Below are 26,679 nucleotides of genomic sequence, written 5' to 3'. Positions count from 1 at the left end.
GTCAAGTGCTGCTAGAGAAACTGGCCTGGTTGCTCCTTATGGGTGCACACTGTACACATAGAGTTTTAAAAATTCATCTATTTGAAAAAAACTGTGTCTGGAATTTTATAAGTATTTTTTACGTACTCAGCGTATGCAAAACTATAACCTCCTTTGAGCTTAAATCAACAGTGGGACATCCTGTATAAATAAAAAACTAGAAAATAAAATATATTATTGTTATATTATTTACTAACATTACAACAACTATTATATGCACATGCATTGATTTTGGAATAAATTGTTTTTATTCTCTTATTACAATAGCCATTCTGAGTCCAGATTTATTCATATAACTTATAATTCTGTATATTCTGAGATTTGGCAATCAGTGGGTGTATATTAACTGGGTATTAGATATTGTATTGAGTAAGATTATTCAAATATAACCCACGTTTAAAATATTGCTAAACGAATCATCATAATAACAACTAAGTAATATATTATGTGGCACGTTCCATAAAATGTATTTATAAGTTCCATGTCCAGATACTAGATTTTATTTGAAAATATTTTATAACTGAAACACCAAAAGTATGCATATTTTAACTACTATAGAATATAATACATAGAGCGTCGCACGTGATGACATCTTTTAGTAATTAAGATTTATTAGTATATCTATTATTACATATTATAATAAATCTGTAGAAGGGTCAATTCTGTACATTGAAAATATTGAAAAAATAAATAGCAGGGGGTGTTACTGGATCGATACCAAACCCAAATATGTGATTAAAAAAATTTTTGTCTGTCTGTCTGTCTGTCTGTCTGTCTGTATGTGAAGGCATCACGTGAAAACTAGCGGTTCGATTTCGATGAAACTTGGTATAATTATACCTTATTATCCTGGGCGTAAAATAGGATACTTTTTATCCTGGAAAAATACGTAGAAAAAAATTAATCTTAATTTTTCAGTTTTATCCATAGACTTTGTTCCGTAGAACCGCGAACACACGTTGCGTATTATTATAGGCCTAGCCGTATTTGGGAATTGGGTCCAATAGATATTTATAAGATGTTATTGACAGAGGTACTCAAAATGGAGAAATAACCATCCACGCGAAGACCGACATCCGCGCGGACGGAGTCGCGGGCGGAAGCTAGTCGTAAATAAAGTAAATAATGTTCAATCCTATTTAGTTTGTATATTTTATAGGAAAGATTTTCCAATTATTTTTTTATGAATGTGTAGGCTCATCACCTTACAGCAACAAACAACGAATCTCTATCTAGAGCTGAATAAGTAATAACGTCAATACTATCCAAGTTTAAAATGCACCCTTCATGAAATACTGTTACATTTTCAAAGCGTTTCAACGTTGTAATACGCCGTAGAAATCTGGCAATTAACAATCGATTCTCATATCTGAGACGAAGTGGAGAGATCATTTAGGCCTTTGGGCACACGCATTTAAGTTACAAAACTTGTCTGACGGGTCGTTAAAATTCCCCGTAATTCGTCGCGGAGAGGCGGGCCTTACACCATGTTTTACACTTTCGGCTCTTGTGTGCACCACCACATCTTTCGTAAACGATTTCAAACTGCATTCGCAATATGCAAAATGTATTAATGTTACATATTCAGCCTTACAAAGTGAAATTGTATTGAGACACTATTGGCTATTAAATTGCTTTATGAATTAACTTTATCGCTTTATCTCAATGTTTTTGTAGTTTATTATAGCAACATACATACCTACATTAGTCGGTAACGGGAAATTTGTCATAATATTGCTATTGTATAATTTATCAAATTGGTATACTTACTCTTTATTTAATAAACATAATTCTACTTAACCATTTTATAATAATGAAAAAGGAAAGCAAGTCTCCTTGGTACTAATTACGAAATAAAAATTAAAAATCTCTGAAAGGGTTGCGTGGGCTTAATGAAAAAAGCTTACAAACATGTTACATGCACATCGAATGGCGGCCGTACGTTTGCTAGTCACGGCAATGTCAAATCTAAAGTTGTGCAGCGATATTTACAATTTAGCCCACGTATTTTTTTTACAACGTCAAGTGTAGGTGGAACCTACGTGAGCTTTTAAAAAATTATGCCGACCCAGTCAAAGTGCCAATTCGACCCTGACGTAACAATTGACTAAATTAATCTCTTTTAAGTTTCTCTATTGAATCTCTAGAGTTGAACTGACGTGCATCATGTGCATCAAGATTTCTAGCTTATAATGATTTAGTACGCTATAAGTTATAACACGCTGATATTTCAGTACATAGGTATATTAACAACATATAAAATTATACATGGTTAAACCTAGAGCCTGGGTTCTAAAATACTAGACTAATAAGGATAACCAGATAGAAAAAAATGCTATAAGAGCGATTTACATGAGAAACTATAGGCATTTTAGATAAGTCGCCCTGTAGATTTAAAAATTTAATTGGAGTATTTGTCCAAGACAAACGTATTGGCTCAAAGTTCCACAAGATCCATAGCAACATAACTGTGCCATATGACCTTAATGTTTCCCGTGTCCCATTTTGGTTTATGGAGTTTGTTTGCAGTATTACAAGGTTGATTGTGATAAATATTCTCAAGGATACTGGCGAACAAGGATTTCTTTGTGACCACCGAAAATGTTTAGGTAGTCGGTACGCAAAGTAGAATAACGTGGGACAAGAATTATTTGCTTTCGATTAGATTTTATGTTGCTGTATGATTTTTTGCTCTATTAAAATTCAATAAAAATATTGCGCATCAAAACATTTAAATACACTGCTAGAGATAAGCGTAGAATATGATCAAAACACGCAATTTGACCAAACACGCTTGACGCTCTATACCTATTAGAAGTTATCACGGTATATCTAATTTTCTAATAATACAGCAAAATCCCCGTGTCAACTGTCAACACGTCTCAGCACACGTTTCGGGAGGTATACAAATACGAGGAAAGAATGACCAAAACCACAAAATATATTATCTTTTAAATGTCGCGGGCTATTAAACAGCGTGTAGGCGCTTTTATGGTGACCACATGATGCACTTTGTAAATCGTTGACAACGAAAAGCTTTATTCGATCAACGCATTTAAATCGTATTCAAAGTATTAAGTAACTACTGGATACCGTCGAATATAGCTTTATTGATAAATAACATCAGCTTTATACATCGATTCGTAGTTAAAGGTAAACAGATTTTTTAATTTCTTCCACTTCTATTGAGAAGTACCGTGTGGGTTGGCGCGTGGCATGTGTCGTAATATATTAGTTTCTAATCTTAAAATTTAGGCAAGTTTTAATATATGTACCTACATTGAATAAAAATAGTTAAAATATTAAGATTAAAAGAGACATTTTAGGGTTATATTGTATTAAACTACCTTACAAAAAGTTGGATGTACTATCAAATACACTCGTGTAGGTAATTCTTAATACTCCATTAGTTGTTTCTATTTCGCCCCCGCTTCTGTCAAAAGCCTTTATGTAATGAATAAATACACCTACATCCTTATTTGCAATGTCATAGTGTGTATAGTAGGGAAAAATCACAAACACCTCTACATCTTTATAGTTGCTCTAAGATTATCGACTTTTAAACTTAGACGTATTAATGAGCAATTGCTTAATAGCATGTAGGTTGGTATCTGTAGACACCGGGGATCCTCATTTCTAGTTTTAAGATTCCAAGCTATTACTTTTGAACGTTATGTCGATGGGTTTAAAGCTACTTTTCCATAACACAACTTAATGTACCGTTTCGAAAATGGACCTACGACTTGCCTACGACGTCAGTAATGCTATGTCGCAATCGGCGCGTGCCTCGGCTTGGTGTTGGAAATTGGAAGAGCCTGCTTGGGCCCGTGGTTGAATTTTAAACTTAATTATATTACAAAATAGGTTTATTTTCTATTGAAACGTGCGCTATTAACTTTATATTTAGTCCACTGTCAATGTATGCAAGTGTGCGGTCGTATGCAGAGTGGGAAGAAAGCTGACGTCACCGTCGAAATTAAGAAGTGTTGTTACAAAAAATCTCCCATCAACGTAGCTTATACGTAGATTAAAAGGATACAGCATAGCATGACATAATTAGAACACCGATTTATTTTTCTCCTTATAATACACTGTTTTGAGGCGATGCGTTTCAGGTTAATAAATTCAATAACATACCTAATATGTTATTAGGTACTTATACGTTACATACAACTCAAAAACGGATAGAGATGCCATTGTTGTAATATTTAATACATATATTTCTATTTTATATGTTCTGAATTTTTAATTATGAGTAAGAAAATTTTTGTATAAGATGAGCTATAAATAGTTTTATTATATTATAATGTTTAAAATCATATCTATCAGTAAAATAAATCAGAATAAATTTGTTTTATATGTGCCAATAATGTATTAAAAATACGTGCACATGTTTAAATAACAAGACTAGGTTCGTGAAGGTAATCCACTTTATATTTTGTCCTGCTCGCTGTTAGAGTATTTTATACTTCCTTCTCTGTCTCTCATAAGCGCAGCCTCCTAGCTGGAGCTGTTTTCTTAGAATTCTGGTCTCTCAGATAGACGATAGTAAATAACCTTTTGTAGCATTATGAATGTGTGGAAATTACGAAGAAAATTTATAGGCTATATCAATTCTCCTTATCTATACTTAATATTATAAAGCTGAAGAGTTTGTTTGTTTGAACGTGCGAACGTGTGAATCTCGGGAACTATACTGGTCTGATTTGAAAAATTACTTCGGTGTTAGACAGCCCATTTATCGAGGAAGGCTATATGCTATTATATACCTTTAAGATATCATCTCGGTAAGACATGCGGGTAAAACTGCGGAGCACAGCTAGTGTTAGATAAAGATTTATATAAAAGACAATAAAATAAATAGGTACCTAGTTACACACACAAATAAAATCATAGTATGTATATTCTGAAATTAACATCAATTGAATTTTTTTTAATGCACAATATGTGTGGCTATTTGACCTAAAATAAAATAGTACTATCCAAGCACTTCTAGTTAGCTCCACGATAAATGAAGATTACACAAAGTCGTTGACACTGATAACAAGGTTTGTAAACAGATAATATGACCACATAATTAAAAATACATACAGAAATTGCTTTCGTTCAAGATTACGAATCATAACATCAACTTTACTTCATATTCATCCAATTGGTTATTTTTGTTTCAGCAGATTCATCCGAAATTCGTAAAAGTAAACCTTGCACCTTCAGGCGAAACAGACAACGTTTTCGAGTTTCACCTGCGTAGGTAGTGGTTATATTTAGCGACTTCGGTCTGAACCGTTTTGCCTTGACCCAGGAATTAAATATACTGCAAGTCATGTGGATCCTTCTAGAAATTGTCATATTGTCGATGCATGGCACAACATAAGCGGAAAATTTATAAAACATTTTACGTAGATGTACCCATATAACAAACGGATATGTACACTGGTCCTATAAACAGTAAAACAAGGTGTAATAAAAGTTCAAATTTTAAATTCTTCCTCATTTTTCCGTGGAAACAGCCATAGAAACGTAATATTTCTGAATGGTCCCACCATTTATGGTTCTCTCCAAAAATTGTTATTTCAGATAGCTTATAAACCCTAGGTATCGTAATAATAAAAAAAACAATTTGTAACGAACTAACTTCGAAATGAGTCGTGTGTGACATATATTAATAATAATTAATGTCAATAAAAAACAAAAGAAACGAGGCATCGTTTAAAATTCGGTCTTTGTGGTCATGACTTGCTCAAGAGTAGAACCAGTCTCACTAATCTGTGCCATTTTATGTGTAATAGACTTCGTGCGTATCGTACCTAGGAATGCCTTACGTAATTATTACCTACTGATTCTGTCATGTACTAGACACATTTACTTGAGATTTAGTGCCTAATAGTGTCCGCTGTACCTAAGCCCTATTGAAGGCCATTTATTAAGCCTATAATGCTTCAGGACTGTGTAAAGGCTAATTTAATTTTATGTTACGAATTTTTGTTTGTATGTTTTAAGATTAATGGATCGAAAACTATTTTAAGTTACGTTTCGATATATTTGAAATATGCACGCTAATGCTTTAACAAGATAACAAGATAGATATACAATACATAGCGTAGGGATAAAAGCATTCATGTTTTTCATAAAAGTCATTTTCTATTCCATGAACAAAGCCTGTGCGAGTGCGTTACTATTATAGTTGAACGGGTCTCAGTTAATAGAAATAATGTTTTTTAATTCATAGTAATTTCATGTGGAGAGTTTTCTTAGAACAAGGCAATGTAACAACGTACAACCAGTTTGAAATTACGTAAGGAAAGGCTTTTGACCCGAACTTTATCCCTTATTTGTTATGAAGGTATTGTAATATTTCTTGACTATAATGCAATATATTATTTATATTAAGTTAATATATTATTGCGTTTGTTGAAAAAGTTTTACCTGTTTATACAAATTTTAAAATTACAACAAAACGTTTTTTACCGTTGTTTAATTATTTTCTGCGTAATATTCATGTCGTCATATTATTTTGAAGACGGGAGCAATATTTATTTAATGATATCAAATAGATGCATACCTACGTACGTGTTTAAATTTAATATCGATCGATACCAGGATAACCACAAGTTTTATCTGAGAATACACAAGAAATAGCCTGATATATAAATACATTTTAACCGTTTGATTATCACGTTTACGTTCGCGGGAAAGCGTTCCACTGAAACGAAAGAGATATTAAAATATTGCATAAAAATCTTATCGAGATTATGACTTTTACTCAATTTGAATTATACTATCATTACATAATATTATTTATACTGCAGAACACTGTATTATCTACTATACTAAAAATGTAGAGTGTTTTTTGTATATAACCTGTGCGGCGCTAATTGGTCTTCTCAGCTAATGGCTGTAATGCATTGATTCTCTCTCAGTCGCCGCTATGTCATGAAATCGTACTTAGAAGTGAAAATGTTTTTAAATTGTTGAAAAACAATAAAATACAAATAATGGGCGAATATACTAACTCAATACTATCGACTTATCGCTGCTGAGAATTATATATTATTGAGAAATTAATGCTATCAGTGCGTTACAAGGCTGATGTATTCGAGCCGTGCATATTTGCATAGGCTAAGTGATACCTGAATATTTGTGTTCAGATAAAAATATTCAATACGCGGAAGACACGATTTCATGAACACTTGATTTACATAAAATCTACTCGGAATTGAAATTATTGATGTATTGGAAAAACAATTTGCACAGTGGACTATCCTGTTCTAATGTTGTAATAATTTAAGTCGTATCGAACTTTTATTAGTGACCATGGCAACGCCAATATCATCGGTATAACTGATCGTGTTTATTGTTTTATTTCTTGTAAGGGATAAAAACGTCTATAGTTGAATAATTTCAATCAAAAATAGAAGTAGTACGCCTCGTGCCTTTTATAATAAGTAGGTACTAGGCACGTCGCGGTCGGCCATGTATAATAAAACACAGGAAGTTCACGGCCGTCCAGTGAGCCAATACAACCTTAGGATAGGTGGGAAATATAGTATGTACGTATAGGTACCCTTATACAACCTTTGTTGCGAATTTCTATACCAATTGTTATATTTATAGACAATCAAGATACTGTTGTAAAATATTATTAAGTAGTAACGTAAAGTTTAATCAACATTCCATCATGAGGTATTATCATTAAACACCATACTTATGATGGTTAAATTGTCATCTTCTCTCGAACATCAATTCTCATTAGAATGCTAATTATTATAAAGTATCTAAGTACTTCGTACAATAATATATTGAACATTCGCATTTAAAATACCTAGTCCTATATTATTACTTGTATATAAAAAAAATTGTAATCTAGCAACAATAACGATATAAAATATTGTATTGTATCAATCTGAAAGCTCTGCGATATTTACAAGTACCATCGGCATGAGCTCTGGCGCTACATAACAAAATAATTCACAAGTGATAACTGCGTTAAAAACAACCGACTTCAAACTTGCACTTGCAAAATTTACAAATACCTACAGACAAAAATGCTTATAAAATAAAAACTACTGGGCCTATCCGAATAAAATTTTTATGGGACCAATTCGACACCATCCCGCATCGAACAAAAAAAGAATCACGTAAATCGGTTCAGAAACCTCGGAGTAATCGGTGTACATACATAAAAAAAAAAAAAAAAAAAATATATATATACTGGCCGAATTGATAACCTCCTCCTTTTTTTTGAAGTCGGTTAAAAATAGAAGCATTGAAACGAGCTTGCGTTCCGACGTAAGATAGCAGATAGTACGCTCGTGGCCGTCGTGCCCGCCCTATCACATCATCTTGTTGCTCTCAAAGCATGCCTGTTTTTGGACCTCACGCCGCTCTGGCGAAACAGCATCCCGCCATTATAAATATAACATTGTTACAGTATGGTATCAATTCTATAACAATTATTTTATAGTTCATAATCAATGTCGTTTTGATATCGCCGCATCAAGGCGGCAGAATGAACAACAAATCAATGGAAATCCTTTGTAAATAAAAATATAAAACTACCAAGCATTTATATGTTTAACACGTGTATGTGTATTAAAAAAGTATTGTTCGTAATAGAATCATATGATAAATTGTACGTTCTCTCCACGACCATTGTTTAAAGGTGGTGTAGAGTGTGAAGGTGGCTCATTATGCACCTTCAATTAGGCATCTTGTACTAAATACACGGGCGTAACTATACTTCTCGTGTACCAGTGAAATTCCATAGTTATTTGACGCGAGCGTGCCGGCTTAGTTAGCCGAGGCACGAGCGTCGAGCATCCAACGGGTTGCTTCTACGCCGAGATGATAAACAACGCGGGTCAGAAATAACATGGTAACCCAACACTTGGTTAGCTAGGCGCATACCTCAGGTGATATAGCCAGTTCTTTCTCAGTCTCAGTTCTCTTTAAATAACTTTATAGTTTATAGTATAAACTATAAGAGTATGTAGGTAATAGAATAATATTTAATTTATCGTATAAAGGATATTCTATTAGGCAGAATTAAATCTCATAGAAACATGAATTAATTTAAATACAGTAGAATGCAGTAACGCGAAGCACGACTTTTTATAAAAATAACTGCGTTAAAAACAACCGACTTCAAAAACGGAAAAGTAAGAAATAAAAAAGATTTGATATTATTAATTACTACATATTATTTTTATGTGCTATTTACTAAAAAGGTTTGATGTCGGTGCATGGGCTTAATACTAAGTGCTTAGTGTTTGGCACCGACTTCAAACCTATTTAATAAATAGCACATAAAAATAATATGTAGTAATTAATAATATCAAATCTTTTTTATTTCTTACTTTTCCGTTTTTGAAGTCGGTTGTTTTTAACGCAGTTATTTTTATTTAATACTTTTTAGTGTATTTTTCAACACGAATCAAACGAGCCCAAACTCGATAAAGTTGAGTCAATATATTACTGAGTTCCTATGGCCACCTTCCGATTCCATCATCAGATCAGCTCCATGTCATGATTATGTTTCATCGCTATCCAATTTACATTCGTATACAAAATTTCAGCTCAATCGGTTACCGGGAAGTGAATCAAAGTTACTTGCTACATTGAAATTAAGTCATCGAGTACAGACAAAAATGCTCATAAAATAAAAACTACTAGGCCTAGCCGAATAAAATTTTTATGGGACCAATTCGACACCATCCCGCATCGAACAAAAAAAGAATCACGTAAATCGGTTCAGAAACCTCGGAGTAATCGGTGTACATACATAAAAAAAAAAAAAAAAAAAAAATATATACCGGCCGAATTGATAACCTCCTCCTTTTTTTTGAAGTCGGTTAATAACAGCAATAAAATTTACTGCATCAGATTGCTGGAAACATAGTCATTTTAAATTTTAATCAAATTTATTAAACAAAAACAACTTAAATTATTTATCTAAAGACTTGTTACATTATTGAAGGGGGTTGTTATTGTGATAGCGTAGCTGTGTAGGTACGTCCATACTATAGATGACGATTAAAAAATAAAAGTAAAAGATACTTTATGGCCAAGAACCTCCATGTAGATCATCGCTTTGCTTTTTCTCTGTTGCAGGCAGCACTTAGCCGCAAGTCATAGAACAAAAAGGAAAATAGAAGTACTGACACGTTTTTACTGCGCAAAGCCACAATCAAAAGCTATTAAACAATAATGTGTGTCGAACGCTTTTTATTTTTATGGCCACCGCGCAGCTACAAATTGGTAAGGGCCAAACACGGGTCGAACTCACGCACGATTCTTTTTTTTTTTCCTTTTAATATATAGCTCATTTTATGCCGGCCTCAGCCCGACGAAGGTCATTCGATGATCGAGAATCAGGCACGTTACAAATCCCTTTCCACACTGCCATCCTAAACATAATAATTAATAATAATAAATGAAAAACATGTCACTACTTAAGCTCTACATGAGAAGTTATAACAGGAGAGCCATTTTTTCAACATCGGTTGCAAAAAAATACCCAAATATTCTATCAGTAGTAATTAACAAGAAGTATGCCATTAATCTTTTGGCTACTTCCCATTTGGTAAACTTCCCATTTCGTAAACCTCAAACTGTACCTACTAAAAAGTTGCGTTTGGTAAACATTATACATTTCATACATTTAGTCCCATTTCGAAAACATTTCAATATTTTTTTGTGTTATATCCCATTTGGTAAACTTTCAGATGAAATGGGTACAGTCAAGTAAAAAAAGAAAAACGAAACTAATGATAACATTGTCATTTATTTTGTTAAATATTTTTAATCACAGGTACAATAGTCGGATTATGTGTACGTATGCCATTTACACATATTGATATTTAAAAACAGAAATAAAAAGTGGGGTGTACAAATAACTTTCAAAAAATTTAAGAAAAATCACAGTTCGATTTGACTATTTCGATGACAAGTTTTATTTTTTTAATAACAATAGTCAATCTAGATGCGAAATCAACTTATATAAAAAAACAATAATCACAGATTTGGTACTATCTTTTTATGTTAATGTACATTAACATAAAAAAATACATACGAAATCAACTACTAATAAATCTTCACATATATGTAGTTTGTTTACATTTTTCGATGGCTACTTTCACTTCATTTTTTTCAAAATTCGGAATACAAGAACTGCAGTGAGCATTTTCTCTTAATACATGGCTTCGATTTGAATTCAAAGTTACACTTGCTGAACATCCATCTTTTCTATTAACACAGCGCCACCAACTTGAGTCCTTATTATTTTTCTGTTTATAATATTGATGCCCAGCGCGTAATAAAATTTCACCGCCTCGTGTACTATTAATAATTTTTAAATTCACTGCACCACTAGAAGATCCCTCACCCGACATTGCAACGACCTTGCACTATGCATAAAACGAGTGAACTGATAAGTTAATCCCGGTAATAGATATAATTTACGTATACTTACTTATGTCTATCTCATTCACACCTTTTGTTTAAAACGATGGTAAGGACAATAAATCCCTACCTGAGAACCCGCTCGGTGCTTCTTTTGCGGAAAAAGCACGTGGTATTTTTAGTAGCATCGTGGTATTTTTACAGACTTTAATACGTTTTTTTTTTACTTCTTCTTGATCAGCCATTCTTTTTGATGGTCGAGATACTATCTCAAGATCTCATTTAAAAATATATACATCTCTAATTTAATACTAATTTGACACTGACTGTACCGTACAAAAATAACAATACTAACAAAGTTTACCAAATGGGATTAAATGTATGAAGTAACGAAATGTTTACCAAACGCAACTTTTTAGTAGGTACAGTTTGAGGTTTACGAAATGGGAAGTTTACCAAATGGGAAGTAGCCAATCTTTTACTTTTAGTGGCTATTAACAATAACAAGATAATAAGTGGTAGTTTCTATATCACATAAAATATTCGTTATTACTATGTCGTTTAAGCTACAGTACAGCTAAAATTTATATACATGGGATCATGGCTCGTGTATTTTAAAAATTATTATATCGTATTTTAAAAATGTCTGTGCCCTTTTTGAATTAACTGTTGTTATAGGAGCAAAGGAGCCTTAAAAACTGTGATATTTAAATATTGATACAATTGAAACTTTGAATAAATGAATCACGAATCACATCAAAAATTATAGGAGGATATTACTTAACTATGGGTATAAACATGTTCGTAAAATAAAATAAATTATTGTAGTATTATTGCATGTACCCATATTTAGAATGTTTTATTATAGCCACCTACATATTGTACCGATTATATTATAAAGTGTTCATTAATTATAATGAAGCGGTTGCATTTTAAAATAACCGCCTGGAAATTTCGCGCCAACTGCCAGGAAAACTACATCCGCCATCTTGGCAATCGGGTTATAGCGCAGCGCAGGCGCCCTCGACACGTTTAGAAGAAATAAAACCTACGTGGTATACGATAGCCCCGTACAAAACTTATTTGATCGGTCGTTCAACCATGTCGTTCTAATCTCTCTTTCACTTACATAGTACCGTCTCACTCACACGTACCGTTAAAGTGGTACGTCTGAGTTATGGCATTCCAATGTTGCCACCTCTACTCCGGAGGCTGCGCATTGGACTATACGTAACAACGTAGGTTACATGCGGCTTTGCCTTCCTTATTTTTCTCGATATGTTTCTTACAACGTGTGAACGCCCTCTTTGGGATTAGAAAATTAATTGAAGACGTTCGAATGATAACTGCCAAACGGAATGCGGCGTAGAATTTTATAGGTCATTAGCGTTGTTTCTTCTCTAAAACTTTAATCGTTATTCCTCATACGTGTTTTAGTTTTAAGTTTTCTTCAACAATAAGATAAAATAGGAAAATCCCTTATTCATAATCTTAAGAGTTAAGATAAGGGTTTTATGAGAAGTCAACGCATGGTAGAGCGGTGGTAGAGTCTGTTGTTTTGTTTAAACTTTAAATGCCCGAAAAGTAATTTCCAATTCAAAAGTTGTATGGATAAATTATGTAAGTATTTTGGGCAGATTTTGTATCGATCACGTTGTTGTGTGAAAAACACAAGCAGGCAGATCACATCGCACCATAAGAGGACAGTGAGCGCTCGATGACGTGATTACTTAGCTCCTTTCGTATGGTGCCTACCTACTAGATGAGACAGCATAATCCTTATTTGGCATTGTTGGAGAACTTCTGTTAAATCCTGTATTGTTAATAATAAAGAAACATTTTACCTATATGCTTATTTTACTGTATTTTGAACGCTGTGAAACATGGTTACATTTTCTTAGACAGAGAAGCTGTGACCGAATGTACCCACCAGTGTAATTAATAATTATCAGCGCACAAAACGCAGCATTATTTTACAAATTGGCTGTTAATAAAATACCTAAGATCTTTTTAGATAAGATATTAATTATTAAAGTATTTTAGATCCAATATAGATAAAAGTTAAACAGGTACTTTATAAATACCTATTCTATTATCTAGGTAGGTACTTTATAAATCTACTAGAAAAATATTCCTCAAGTTTGTGATTATATTTTTATTTTTATTTTGGCGGAACATACTTCATTCCTCCATTGTATATAAATTTTCGATAATCTTAGAATTTTCGATACACAATAATTATTAAGTTCACTTTAAGTAAATCAACATTTCTTACAGCGCAACGCCATCTGTCCCTAATATTAATAAACTTACAAATCGATTGCAGGTAATTTTATTAATTTATCATATTTTTTAAGCATCAATTCTAAATAATTTTTAAAATAGGAAAATACATTTTAATACTGGTGTTTTTGAAGAGTATGTTAAGTGTTATTGTTATTGCAATTCAGCTGGTCAAGAATAGGATGGTCAAAGAAGTTCATTTACTAAGTACTTGAATAAAACTGCAACTTAATCATTTTTTATTTATTTGAATTCAAATTTATTATGTTTTTGAATACAACAACGATCATTTATGTTCATTTAAACACAATAGCGAGTAGCGACCAACTACTATTGAACAATATTATTTACCTTACAATACAACATTAACGCCACCTTTCAAAAAACTATGATACTACTTTAACTATACAAGCACCAAAGATTTCAGTAGTTCTTGACTACTGACATAGATGGCGTTATTTTCAAACACCAACGCGTCACGTATATACATATATAATTGTAGGACCTACAGTACACGATATTTTGCTTGTGATTTCAAGAGATGGCGTTCATTAAGTATAGAATATAAATTAAAGCGCCATCTGGTAGTGTTCATAAGAACTACAAAAAATATGAGTAGTAAGTTCCACTGCTCAAAAGATGGCGTCTTTATGAAATACACAGATGAAATACTTGTAATACCTGTATATTATTATTAGTCTGTGCTTGTAGCCACAGAATCCCCAGAATCCCTATGGTACGGTCTACTAATATTATAAATGCGAAAGTAACTTTGTCTGTCTGTCTGTTACTCAATCACGCCTAAACTACTGAACCAATTTTCATGAAATTTGGTATGGAGATATTTTGATACCCGAGAAAGGACAGGCTACCTTTTATTGCGACCACGGGCGAAGCCGGGGCGGACCGCGAGTAATTAATATTAACGCCGTTAGTACACCGACGCATTCGCGTGCGGCAGCGAATCTCTGCGAAACTACTGCGAGCTGCGTAGCGAAATATCTGCGGAACGTTAGTAAACAGCAATGTTTTCGCAACTTTTTCGCAATGCGTCTGTAATGGCCATTTCGCAGTTCCTTGCGAAACAATACCGACAAGGACGCAACTATTTCATCTATCTATGTGCTAGAGTGAGACATACCATATGCGAAATCCTGCCATACTACTGACAGATTTGAGATTTTTCGTTGTTTCGCTGCCGCTCGCGAATGCGTCGGTACTCGGTGTACTAACGGCGCGGCGTAACGGCGTCATAGTCAACCGACTGATAGAGCAACCTTGTTATTTTATAATATGAATTATTATAAATATGTATAAAAAATAAGAGATTTTGTATAGGTTGGATATAAGCAAAGAAGTAAATTTAGCGTTATTAAAAGGGGTACCTATTAAAAAGTGACCAAAAACCATTTAAATTTGCTAATTTCCTGTTTTAGGTAGGTAGTTAGTGCAAAAAAGATTGGAGAACATAATATAAATAAGATAATCCTAAGAATTTGCAGAAACATAAGAGATTGCTAAAGCGTAAAAAATAAACATGCTTCCAAATTTTTCAAACCCTCTTTTTATTTTATACATAGCTACTTATACTTGAAATTCCAGGCTCCTGTAGGAATATTATATTTCGTGCGTGTATACTGTATAGTATGAAATGATTGGATGCGGTAGGGCCGTGTAAGAGTAGCCTGTAAGTAATCAAATATCTATCAAGTGAGGCATGAAATTGTGCTTCGACGCCGCACGCGGACATTGCCCCGCGACGTGGGATACTTCTATCTACGATTTAATTGGAATTTCTTTAACAAAGCTGACACGAAATGTAATTTAAACTAAAAAAATCATATTCTTATAAATGGCCAGTCGTCATACAATTCGCTTCATCATGTTTGGTATGTAATTAATTTCGATGACATGATAAACTTGACAAGAACTGTACCTACAGCAGGTTTGCATATTACGGTCATCGTGTGACATATATATATATATATATATGTAATAAGCTCCATTGAAACATATAATGTATGAAACTACATAAAAAAAATATACTTACTTAATTGAAAAATATTATAAGCTTGTGCAAATTAATATTTCTAACCACTCAAAAATATCCAACATTTGTTGAAAAAATCTATAATTAACTCTTGTGTTTGGCTATATTTGGATTCATGAAAATAAATTATTTATAAGCTTCTGTAATATATTTTTGGGAAATGGAAATGCCACAATGTTGATTATATTAATTATTATTACTGTAAATATAATTCTTATGTAAGTATGTAGTTAAAAATGCAGATTATGAATATACCGTAAGGTCTTTATGGAAAGGAAAACGGAACGTGTTCAAATTTGCACGCTTTCAAAGCGCATATTTCGTTAAGTTAAATCTCTGAGCTTTTCAGTTAAAACATGCGTTATTAGTGGTCGTCCATACCGATTTTATATCCACTGACCTCCAGACATTCGGCTGCATTAGGTTATGTAACTCGAGTGGTAGGTACTTAACAGTTAATCAGTTCGTTCATGCCCGTATCTTGAGTGTTTCATTTAATTATTGTGGCCTCTCCGTGATGGGCGTCGTTGAGGGGTTTGTGCTGGCGTTCAACAATTGCTGGCATCTTGTATTTACGCTTAATCTATATTTGTTGCATTGGCGTTTCGAGAATAGAAATGTTTGCAGTTTAGTAATGAAAATACTTTCATAACACCCTTATATTGTTAACTTAGTTCTGCTTTCTGTGACCTACAAGTTGTTGTTGTTTTTTTTCTCCCGATAATAATAATTAATATTATAAATTGATGACTGTTTCCCAAATTTTCATCCTCACTGAACCAGTGCGCGGTGTGAAGTCATTTTCGCAAAAGCTTTTAGTATCCAATGTTTCCTCTATGAATAGGGTTTAAACGCAAAAAACGTACGGATAGATAGACTTTCGGATTATTAATATTAATATTTCTCCAATGTTCAAATCAAAAATTTTCTAACTGTATAATTTTATATTCATGTACCAATGTACTAAATTAACTCTATCTGTAGATATAAATTATTATCTTTAAATTGATGGCACATGTGAATCATGAATTATAATTGTAAGATCAAAAAATACTATTAAGAAATAATACTTATTAAACAATAAAACTGTTACAAGAGCAAATCTATATAACCTATATCACACGATATTTATATCGGAACGATAAACCTACGCAAGATACATGGTTTTAATTATGCAACATGGCATAATGAACAATTAGAAATGCTGCAGATGCTCTTTAGCACCATATTTGCATGTTTAAATGTTAATCTATTAATAAAGGATATAAGACCACAGTAAATATCCCTATGTAATCATAGCTACTTATGTAATCTTAGTAACAAATGAACCTTCTTATAAGAATTATTTTCAATAGTTTAAGAAGTGAGCGAACATTTATTTTTTAATAAATATATGATAAGTACATTATTTAGAATAAGTATTAAGATATAGGTACCTAGAGTTCACATACGTGCGAAAATTATGTCATATATAAAATTGTAAATAGCAGCAAAGAGTGACAGTTTTGGTAATAAAATTATATATTATCTGTGGTGTCCGTATGTTGCGTGACTTTGTAGTTGTTAAGCTAAAAACAGGTTTTAAGTTTAATATCGATATGCACATGAATGAACAAGCTTCGCTTGCTCACGAGGACTATATGAAAAGAACATAACCTACACTTGTTTTATTTGCGCTAAAACCTGTTTGAAGAGTGCGAAATGCGGTTTACGCGGAGATGGAAAAATATAAGAACATAAGCTTATGATTGCTAGATGTAAATTGTGTTACCGATAAACTCGGTATAGGACAAGAAAATGAATACCTACGTAAAACCGTAAGGTTACGGTTTTACCTCGTTCGTAGTACCTAAAATATTACAATAAGAAAGGTGGAATAGATCGTAGTATCAAGGTCGATGTTCAATTACATTTTAGGTACTTGGTTTATAGAAAATTTTAACAGCAAAACTTATACGGCAGTACAAGTTGGCTTTGCATAAAAACTGGTGTTGGAAAAAGTTCGGATATCCTCTCAGAAAGCTTTGTAACATGTGTTAGGCGGATTTTTTTCGATTTTTAATTTCATCCCGATGAGCGCAGCATCTGGCATCGGTGTAAAGTGAACTCAGATAACAGATTCCACATCGCTTAATCTTCTTAGGTAGCTTCGTGCGATGGTTGCACTTAGAATCTCTTAAGTATTAAGTAAAACTGATTTTATCCATAGTAGCTTTAAAATACATTCTAACTCGTGAAGGTTATAGTGTCCTTTTTACGATCTCATTTTACTCATAGTAAGCATTTATTTTTCATATAAAAAGTCGTTAGCATGAGATAAGAAGTATATACTTTAATAATAAATAATTTAACGAGCGCATTTCCTTTCTAGCTCAAAGATATATTATAACTTCTAAGAATTACTTACATACCGTATCGGATATACTTATCGAGTCATATTCATTATAGTCAGCTGAAATCGATCGATGCATATATCGATGCATAGCTTACCTGAAATGAAAGAAAAACATATTATTAGTGATTAAGTAAATCATAACAATTAAGTGTACAACAGAAAGTTATAATCTATACTAAACTATATAAATATAATCTATACTAATATTATAAATCTGAAGAGTTTGTTTGTTTGAACGCGCTAATCTCGAGAACTGGTCCGATTTGAAAAATTATTTCGGCGTTGGATAGCCCATGTATCGAGGAAGGTTATAGGAATATATAGGAGTGGAGCCACGGGGGTGAAACCGCGCGGAGCAGCTAGTTCCATATATACCTACATTCTTATTCTAATTCTTATAATTATCAGTGTTGTTGGTTATGGTGACATGTTATATTAGGTCCTCATTGCTAAGATAAGCAAAGCTTTTAAAATAGTATAAAGAGAGCTTTTACTTTATACAAAAATAGCTGATGATGATATTTATCCAGGCATGCTTCGTTTTTCGGGACTCAATGTTATCTAAATATCTTCTCAAACATTTAACAATCTATAATATAAAAATGAAACGCAAAATTTGTTGCTAGGCGCAAAACTCGAGAACGGCTGAACCGATCTTTATAATAAACTTTGAAGTACCTACGATGATGATTTTTATGAAGGAAAAAAAACATCGACTGTTATGCGATACAAAGGGTCAGCGAGTTTCCAATAAAACTTTAAAAATATACTAGTTATAAACAACGAATCTGACAATAGCACACTGTGTGATAAAACCAAAACTGGCATGATCAAAGACTATTAAACTAGAGCATTTATTGCCCTAATGGTCATCGACCACGTAATTCAGAGGTATGCAAATCGTGTCATATTCCAAATACGGTGATACACTAAGTGATACACCTTACGTATTACTACGATGTTACGAGTTGAGACGCGTAGGTGGCGTGGGTTAGACCACCTTACCATGATTGCGGGTCAAATATTATGTTTTCACTTTTCCACGGCCTTGAACTTTATACCTTATTCTCTGTATCATGTTAAAATAACCTATAAGCGAAAAAAACGTAAATCATCAATTAATCGGAATCGTTGAGCTTTCCAATTCCATTTCATTGTTTGTGTAACATCAAGTAGTGCCTGTTACCTAATATACATAAGCGGGTTTATAATTAAATAGTATTCGTGTATCTTAAGTCTAATCTATTAATTATTCTCATATTAATGAATAATGATGCATTTATCATTTATTCATATTTATTTAGGTATGTCATTAACTTATTACTACTATCTGCATATCGCGGATGAAAAAGAGACAGTAGGTTACTGTATGATAAATATAACAATAGTAGGCAATGAACTGTGATAGAAATGCATTATTTATTGTCTTCTATTCGAATTGCGTAATTGTATCCTAACGTATGTTACCAACCTAACTATAGGCAATTGTTTGACCAGATGGAATACTCTATTTACTTATTACTATAATTATATTGTCTGTCCGGCGTTAAATAGCGAATCATTCAAATGAGTTAAGAGGACTTATTCGAAAAAAAAAACGCACCCATTGTCAATTTTGACGAACAATTATTATACATATTTTAATAATTTATACATTTATACAATATTAATAATTCACGTTTTGTGCATTTAGTAAGACATTATTGTTTGTTTCCATGTACTGTTGTAAACTGTTGGAAGCAAGTTAATAATGTGACTATATTCATCTTGTTCGAAAAAGTATACATAAATAATCGTATACCCTCTCCTCTCGCATTTGACGTTTTTATTGTTCAAATTATTTTGACATGAATAATTGTTTTTTGTTATAATGAATACTAGACTATCAATCAAATAACCAATTTTACCCCGGCAATTGACGGAAAACTTAGACGGAAAATAAAAATAAATTCCGACTTTGTGGACCACTATTTTTGTACGGCATACTTACTATTTCAATACTGCATTTAATCCATTATTCCGCAACGCCGTACAAAAATCATGGAGACAAGGGGAAAAATCTCTACCTGTACTTTCGAATTCTCATCTGCACTCAGGTGGACAGCTTACAAGTGACAACATAGTGCTGAATCTTATTATTTTATGATCTTATATCGTTCTAGATAGGATAGTTCAAATGACCCATTCAGCACGGGCCTGTAGTCTAAACGAATATTTATTTATTTATTATAAGAAGTACAAAGTGTTTAATGTGTTTATCATCTGACTGATTTAAAAATAAAATATGGTTCTAAGAATAACAAATTGCCGCTATTAAAACATATATTATGCTTCTTTTTTACATTGATAGTCGCCTGTTTTTAATAAGTTTTGCAACACCTGCAGCTCCTAAACAAGACACATACCTTTAACTAGTCCTTTTAATACAAAACATCGATTGAAGAGCGGAGAAGAATAATTATAAAAACTTATATATACTTAGGTTTTTAATGGTATTTAAATTAGGTTTTTTAAAGGATTAACATCTTGAATTAAAATATGATTTAAAAATGTACACGTCACATTAGTAACTCACATAAGAATATAATATTATGATTTATAATATTATGTTTTCACAGTAGCTTAAAGTTCGATTTATTTTAAAATGTGTATTTGTATCACGTTATTTCCAAAGCTCTACATTATTATTTGCTTAACCGTTTGTATAGTTTGCTAAATGCATAAACATACTTTCATGCAGTAGTTCCATGTAACCATATTTCAGTATCACATGACAGTTATAGGAATTAAAAACCGTTCTGAAACTGATCCCTATTATGTTATATATAATAATATATATCATATTGTATATTGTACGTGATGTGAAACGCAAACATTGTTCTGCTGTGAGATGATAAGCGGCTCTAATTTAAACAATATTGTTTCAGTTTATGAGCCTTAATTTTTCTAAGATACATGTCCACTATATTTTAAAGCTGTAAGTATTTTACTGTGCCTACCCGTTTATTCTATCATGACCATCTCGGGCCAAGTCCCACAAAAAGGGAGTCGGAGATCGTTGCTTTTTTATATGCATTCTTTCATTTGTAACGGTTGAGAATGAGGCTTATGTCAGTTGGAGATGAGAGGGACTGAGATGGAAGATTGATATTTTGTTTCGTTATTTATAATAAGGTTGACACGATGATTTTCCATGAGAATTCGGCGGCAATTATCTTATTAACGTTTAGATTTGCACTGCACATTCCATTCGTTTCTTTTATTTTGAGATGAATGCCAAATATATACGGACAATAATATAGGTACTCGTATTGTATACTTTAAATTTACATTGATCTTAATGTTACTACTAATACGTAAATAACAAATCATTCAAAATGTCTTGCAATCTTGCGACAGAACCACGACTCTATGTTTTCAACGGGAATGTCCAAATAAACGATCATGTTCATTCACAATACTTGTGTTCCAATAAAATGACACCGCTTCAGCTACTTAGTGGATGTTGATACGTTTGTACAGTGTAAGTCGATTGTAACAATGAGTGTATGTTTTGAAAATCGTCTCGCATTCGACGCCGCTTGGCCTCTATTACCTAAACGCGTTCGGCATATGAATACTGACACCAACGAAACCAAGGTAAGTATATTTTGCTGTCATTTAAATTCTAAATTTATCGCATGGGTCAGATACGATCATAGAATTTTGGTATGTTTATTGTTCTCGCTTATATTTGCCTAAAGGTTGCTTTACAAGATAAAGTCGCTGGGTTTGTATAGACTATAGAGTGTACCTCTGACTTATATTGCGAAGATAAATATTGGTTAGGGAGCCAGGTGCAAATTTGGTTAATTATTTCCTCTCAAGAGATAATTCGTCAGACGCATCAGAGTATAGTATTATAAAGCCTCGTGAACGTCAGCTGGCGCTCGGTTGGGGGGGTGAGCGGTTGTAGCCTCCCACGCACGTAGGAAAAAAAAATACATTCATTCATTTCCTCTCAGCTAAAAATTTGTCAAATTGTAGCTAACCCAATATCTCAACGAAAAAAAATAATCAGCTGGTTACAACATGGTGTATTATACGTCAGCTGGTGTCTCGAACATGAAAAAAATAAAATTATTTTCCGTGATTTCCTTTCAAACTAAAATTTACCTGATGATAGCTTATATGTAACTGTGGATATATATATAGGTCAGCTGGCTGTATCTGGGTGGAAAAACCGTCAGCTGATACTTTGAAAGTTATTACATAGGAGTTAGACAGAAGCATCTATGAATGAATGAATGAGAATGAATGAATGAATGAATGAATGAATGAATGAATGAGAACTTTATTGTACACACCAAATTACAGACATTACATAAAAAAGAATACACATAAATTGCACAATGGGCGACCTTATGGCTACAGAGCCATCTCTTCCAGGTAACCCAACCAAGGAAAGAAATGACAAAAACAACGAATACAGGTAGGTGGTGTATACTGAAGCACTGAAGCAATAAATACATAAAAATAAATAAAATATAGTAACTATACATTTTGCGACATTAATAAATGTATACAATATAAATATATACATAATAATAATTATAACAAATAAATACAGATAGGGGAAAGTACATAAATATATAAGGTCATCACTTAATTAAAGAGATGTAGTAATTAAAAAGCAAGTTTTTGAAAGCATCGATGGATCTCGCTTTGCGTATAGCTATTGGTAAGTCATTCCATAGTCTAATAGCCTTCACTGTAAATGAGGAGTTGAAAAATTTAGTTTTATGTGTGGGTACATTAAGGAGATAAGTATCACTGGATCTCAGATTTAATCCGTGATTACTTGCGTACTCAAAGTTGTTTTTTAAGTAGGGTGGGGTTCTGGGATCGAATAATATTCCGTACAACAGATGCAGCACATGAGCATCCCGGCGATATCTGATAGGTAGCCATTTCAACCTGCGACGATAAGCAGAGACATGGTCATACTTACGCAACCCGAAGATAAAACGGATGCATAAGTTCTGAAATCGCTCAAGCTTATCAAGCTGGATTCCAGCTAGGTCACAGAAACTGACATCAGCGTAGTCGAGGATGGGAAGAAGGAGTGATTGCGCTAACAAAATTTTGGTCGGAATCGGAAGAAAGTTTCGTAATCGCTTAAGGGAGTGGTATGCCGCAAATAACTTTTTACTAACATGTTTCATGTGCTCATGCCAGGAAAGTGTAGAGTCTATATGGACACCTAGGTTTTTAACAGACTGACTGAAAGGGATTTTAGTGTCGTCAACGTAAACGGATGGTAAATTATCCCATACAATTTTTGACTTAAACTGCGGACTTCCAATAATAATAGTCTGCGTTTTGTGGGGATTAATTTTAAGGCCATACAGCTTGCTCCACCTAACGATAAAATCGAGATCAGTATTAGTTGAGTGAATGGCTGCAGGCAAATCCGACAAAGAAGAATGTATATAAGTCTGAAGATCATCAGCATACATGTGGTACCGGGATGAAATGTTGCTCGTAATGGAGTTTATGAAAAGTGAGAAAAGAAGAGGAGAGAGGACACCACCTTGTGGTACACCTGCAGTCAGATAACTCCAGGATGAGATGGACTCGTCTAGCTTTATCCTCTGCCGGCGACCATGCAAAAAGCTACGAAACCACTCTAACACCGACGCAGATATGTTGATAGAACGCAGCACACTCAAAAGTACGTCATAGTCTATTGCCAATTTATATGCATCAACTGACTAGGTTTTCCTCGAATTATTGCTAGCTGATTTTTTTTTATTTATCGCATCAGTATATTAACAATCAGCTCACAAATTTTCATCTGAGATGAAATGACGTATCTTTAATTATTATCGTTATTTTTAAAAATTCAAGCAACACACTCTAGCATAATATAGACAGTAATAAGGTATTTGGAGGTGGTTAGTTGTGCACACGATTACACTACGTACATTCAGCCACATCGGTAAACATGTTTTTACAAATATTATAAACTGCATTTAAAAATAACTATCATATCATCAAATTCACATAATTACCTAAAAGTGTAACAAATATGAAATAACCCACTAAAAACATTAGTTAACTTTATTTATTAAAAAAATAATAGTATAATATATCTATACTAATATTATAAAGCTGAAGAGTTTGTTTGTTTGTTTGTTTATTTGTTTGTTTGTTTGAACGCGCTAATCTCGGGAACTACTGGTCCGATTTGAAAAATTCTTTCGGTGTTAGATAGCCCATTTATCGAGGAAGGTTATAGGCTATATATCATCACGCTACGACCAACAGGGGTGGAGCCACGGGAGTGAAACCGCGCGGAGCAGCTAGTAATTAATAAAGTTATTACTTATCTTTTACGGGGACTTATGTTGATGGAATTCCACGTATCTCGATGATTTTGTTAATGTCTCATTATATTCGAGACACCAGCTGACGCATAATTCACCATGCTGTAACCAGCTGATTATTATTTTTCGTTGAGATATTGGGTTTATTTATTTTTTTATTTATTTATTTGGTTAACCAACATTTGTTTACAATGATTCTTTAGTATAATTATTATTACATAACATATAGTTCTTGCGATAAAGTAACAAACAATTAGAGGTCAACACAGCATGCGCCAATTATACAGAGCTATTTCTTAAGAGTACAATACAAAATGATTTTTACAAAGTTATTTTATTATTAAAAGAATAATAATTTTTAATTAATAGATGATAGATGATGATGACAACAATTTAAGGTATCAATTTTTGTATATCCTTCACTATAGAACGGAGCTTGTTGGGTGTATGGAAGAAGATGTCGATTTTATCACTGTATTTATTGATTATTTTTGATAGTCTGGGTAGTGGGGAGTTGGCCCCGGAAACGGATTTGCGGAGTGGAGGAGCTAATGGGGTTATTTTAAAGCGGGGATATCTAGCCGGTACACGAATGTTGAATCTTGCTAGTAATTGGGGACAGTTAATTTTATTATTAAAAAGTTAGCTACAATTTGACAAATTTTTAGCTGAGAGGAAATGAATGAATATACTTTTTTTTCTTATGTGCGTGGGAGGCTACAACCGCTCACCCCCCCAACCGAGCTCCAGCTGACGTTCACGAGGCTTCATAATACTATACTTTGATGCATTTTACTAATTACCGCTTGAGAGGAACTTGGTCATAAAATATGCTTCTGGCTCCCGGACCATATCAAAATATGCAAAATGTAAAGTTGTTAAATAATCATAATTTTACCATTATTATATGTACTTAGTATCTAATACAAATATGTACAATAATTTGGCAATAATCCTCCATTTGAGAACCTCGACTACCTACTATAAAAGGGTAAATTTGCACTTGTTCATTTTATATTCCAATACCCCTAAACATAGGATGTTCGCTTATAAATGAGTATCATATGAATATGACATATGTATCGATATAAATGAACCTTCCACATCTAAACACGTATAAAACAACTACAAAATAGAAGGATAAGTGAGAACAAAGCGTGATATTTGCGCAGAATAACATAGCTAATGTTATAAATATCATAAGTCACGTTTGGTATTCTACAGATACTCCGGCTGTACATAGAATTGTGATGGCTGTGCCACATGGCATTATAGTGTGGTATCTTACTGCATTACGTCAGCTACATGTGTCCTATTTGTATAATTATGAGCAAATTGTGTTACGATATACGACAATTGTTTTAAGAATTAAGGAGCCACGCTTGGCACAATTCTGTTGGTTACCACACTTTTGTAAAGTAAAAGGCGTAATGTTCCAAATGTCAGTAAAGGTAGGGAATAAGAATTCCCATATAAACATTGTATTTTAAATTTCTTTTTAGTCAAAGCTCCTTAACGAAGTTCTTACAATCTATCCACCAAGCGTGTAACAAGGAAATATTTTAGAAGCTGACGAAGGTAAGCTTTTTATAAACTGAATGAACACACAGTTTATCATTCGATTCTTCAGATACAGAGGTTCACAGCATATAAATAAAAGTTGTACAAGTTAACAAATATGCACTTCTCTCAATGGTTATGGCCATTTGAGCTAAACGGTTACATCCATTTAGATGAAACGTTGTTATATAGAGAAAACGTTATTTAATATAAATAAACTGCTTTTTATTGATAACAACACGGTATTAGCCGCTTCAATTTATTGCAATTACATACGGTATATGAGGCTTACATCCCGTTAGTTTGTACAAAAACTGAAGTTAACATGAACGGTACCAGATCCGTACTTGGCTGAAACTACGTTCCTCGAACCGGGTGACTAGTTGGCCAGTGATAATACGATAGTAACAAGTACAAGAATTTGTTATATGTAGGTCTTGTTAAATGTGTGAAGGATGGCCTGCTGTTCGACGTTTATAGCTCCATAGAAAATCCTCAATGTGTGTTACAAATTAATAATGCTATGCTGCAACTGTAAAGGTGATCTTGTTTTATTTATTTACGTGAATGATCATTGATCTGTG

The 26,679-nt window shown here is 33.1% G+C and overlaps 1 protein-coding gene across 1 annotated transcript in view; it reads right to left on the bottom strand.

Moving 5' to 3' along the window:
* LOC123704916 (epidermal growth factor receptor) overlaps window positions 1-26,679 on the bottom strand; it is a 73,633-nt gene that overhangs the window by 23,528 nt on the left and 23,426 nt on the right. The window lies entirely within an intron of this gene.

Source organism: Colias croceus, chromosome Z (assembly GCF_905220415.1).
Source record: "Colias croceus chromosome Z, ilColCroc2.1".
NCBI lineage: Eukaryota > Metazoa > Arthropoda > Insecta > Lepidoptera > Pieridae > Colias > Colias croceus.
The sequence above is the reverse complement of the archived record's forward strand: the minus strand, read 5'-3'. Positions and strand labels throughout refer to the sequence as shown.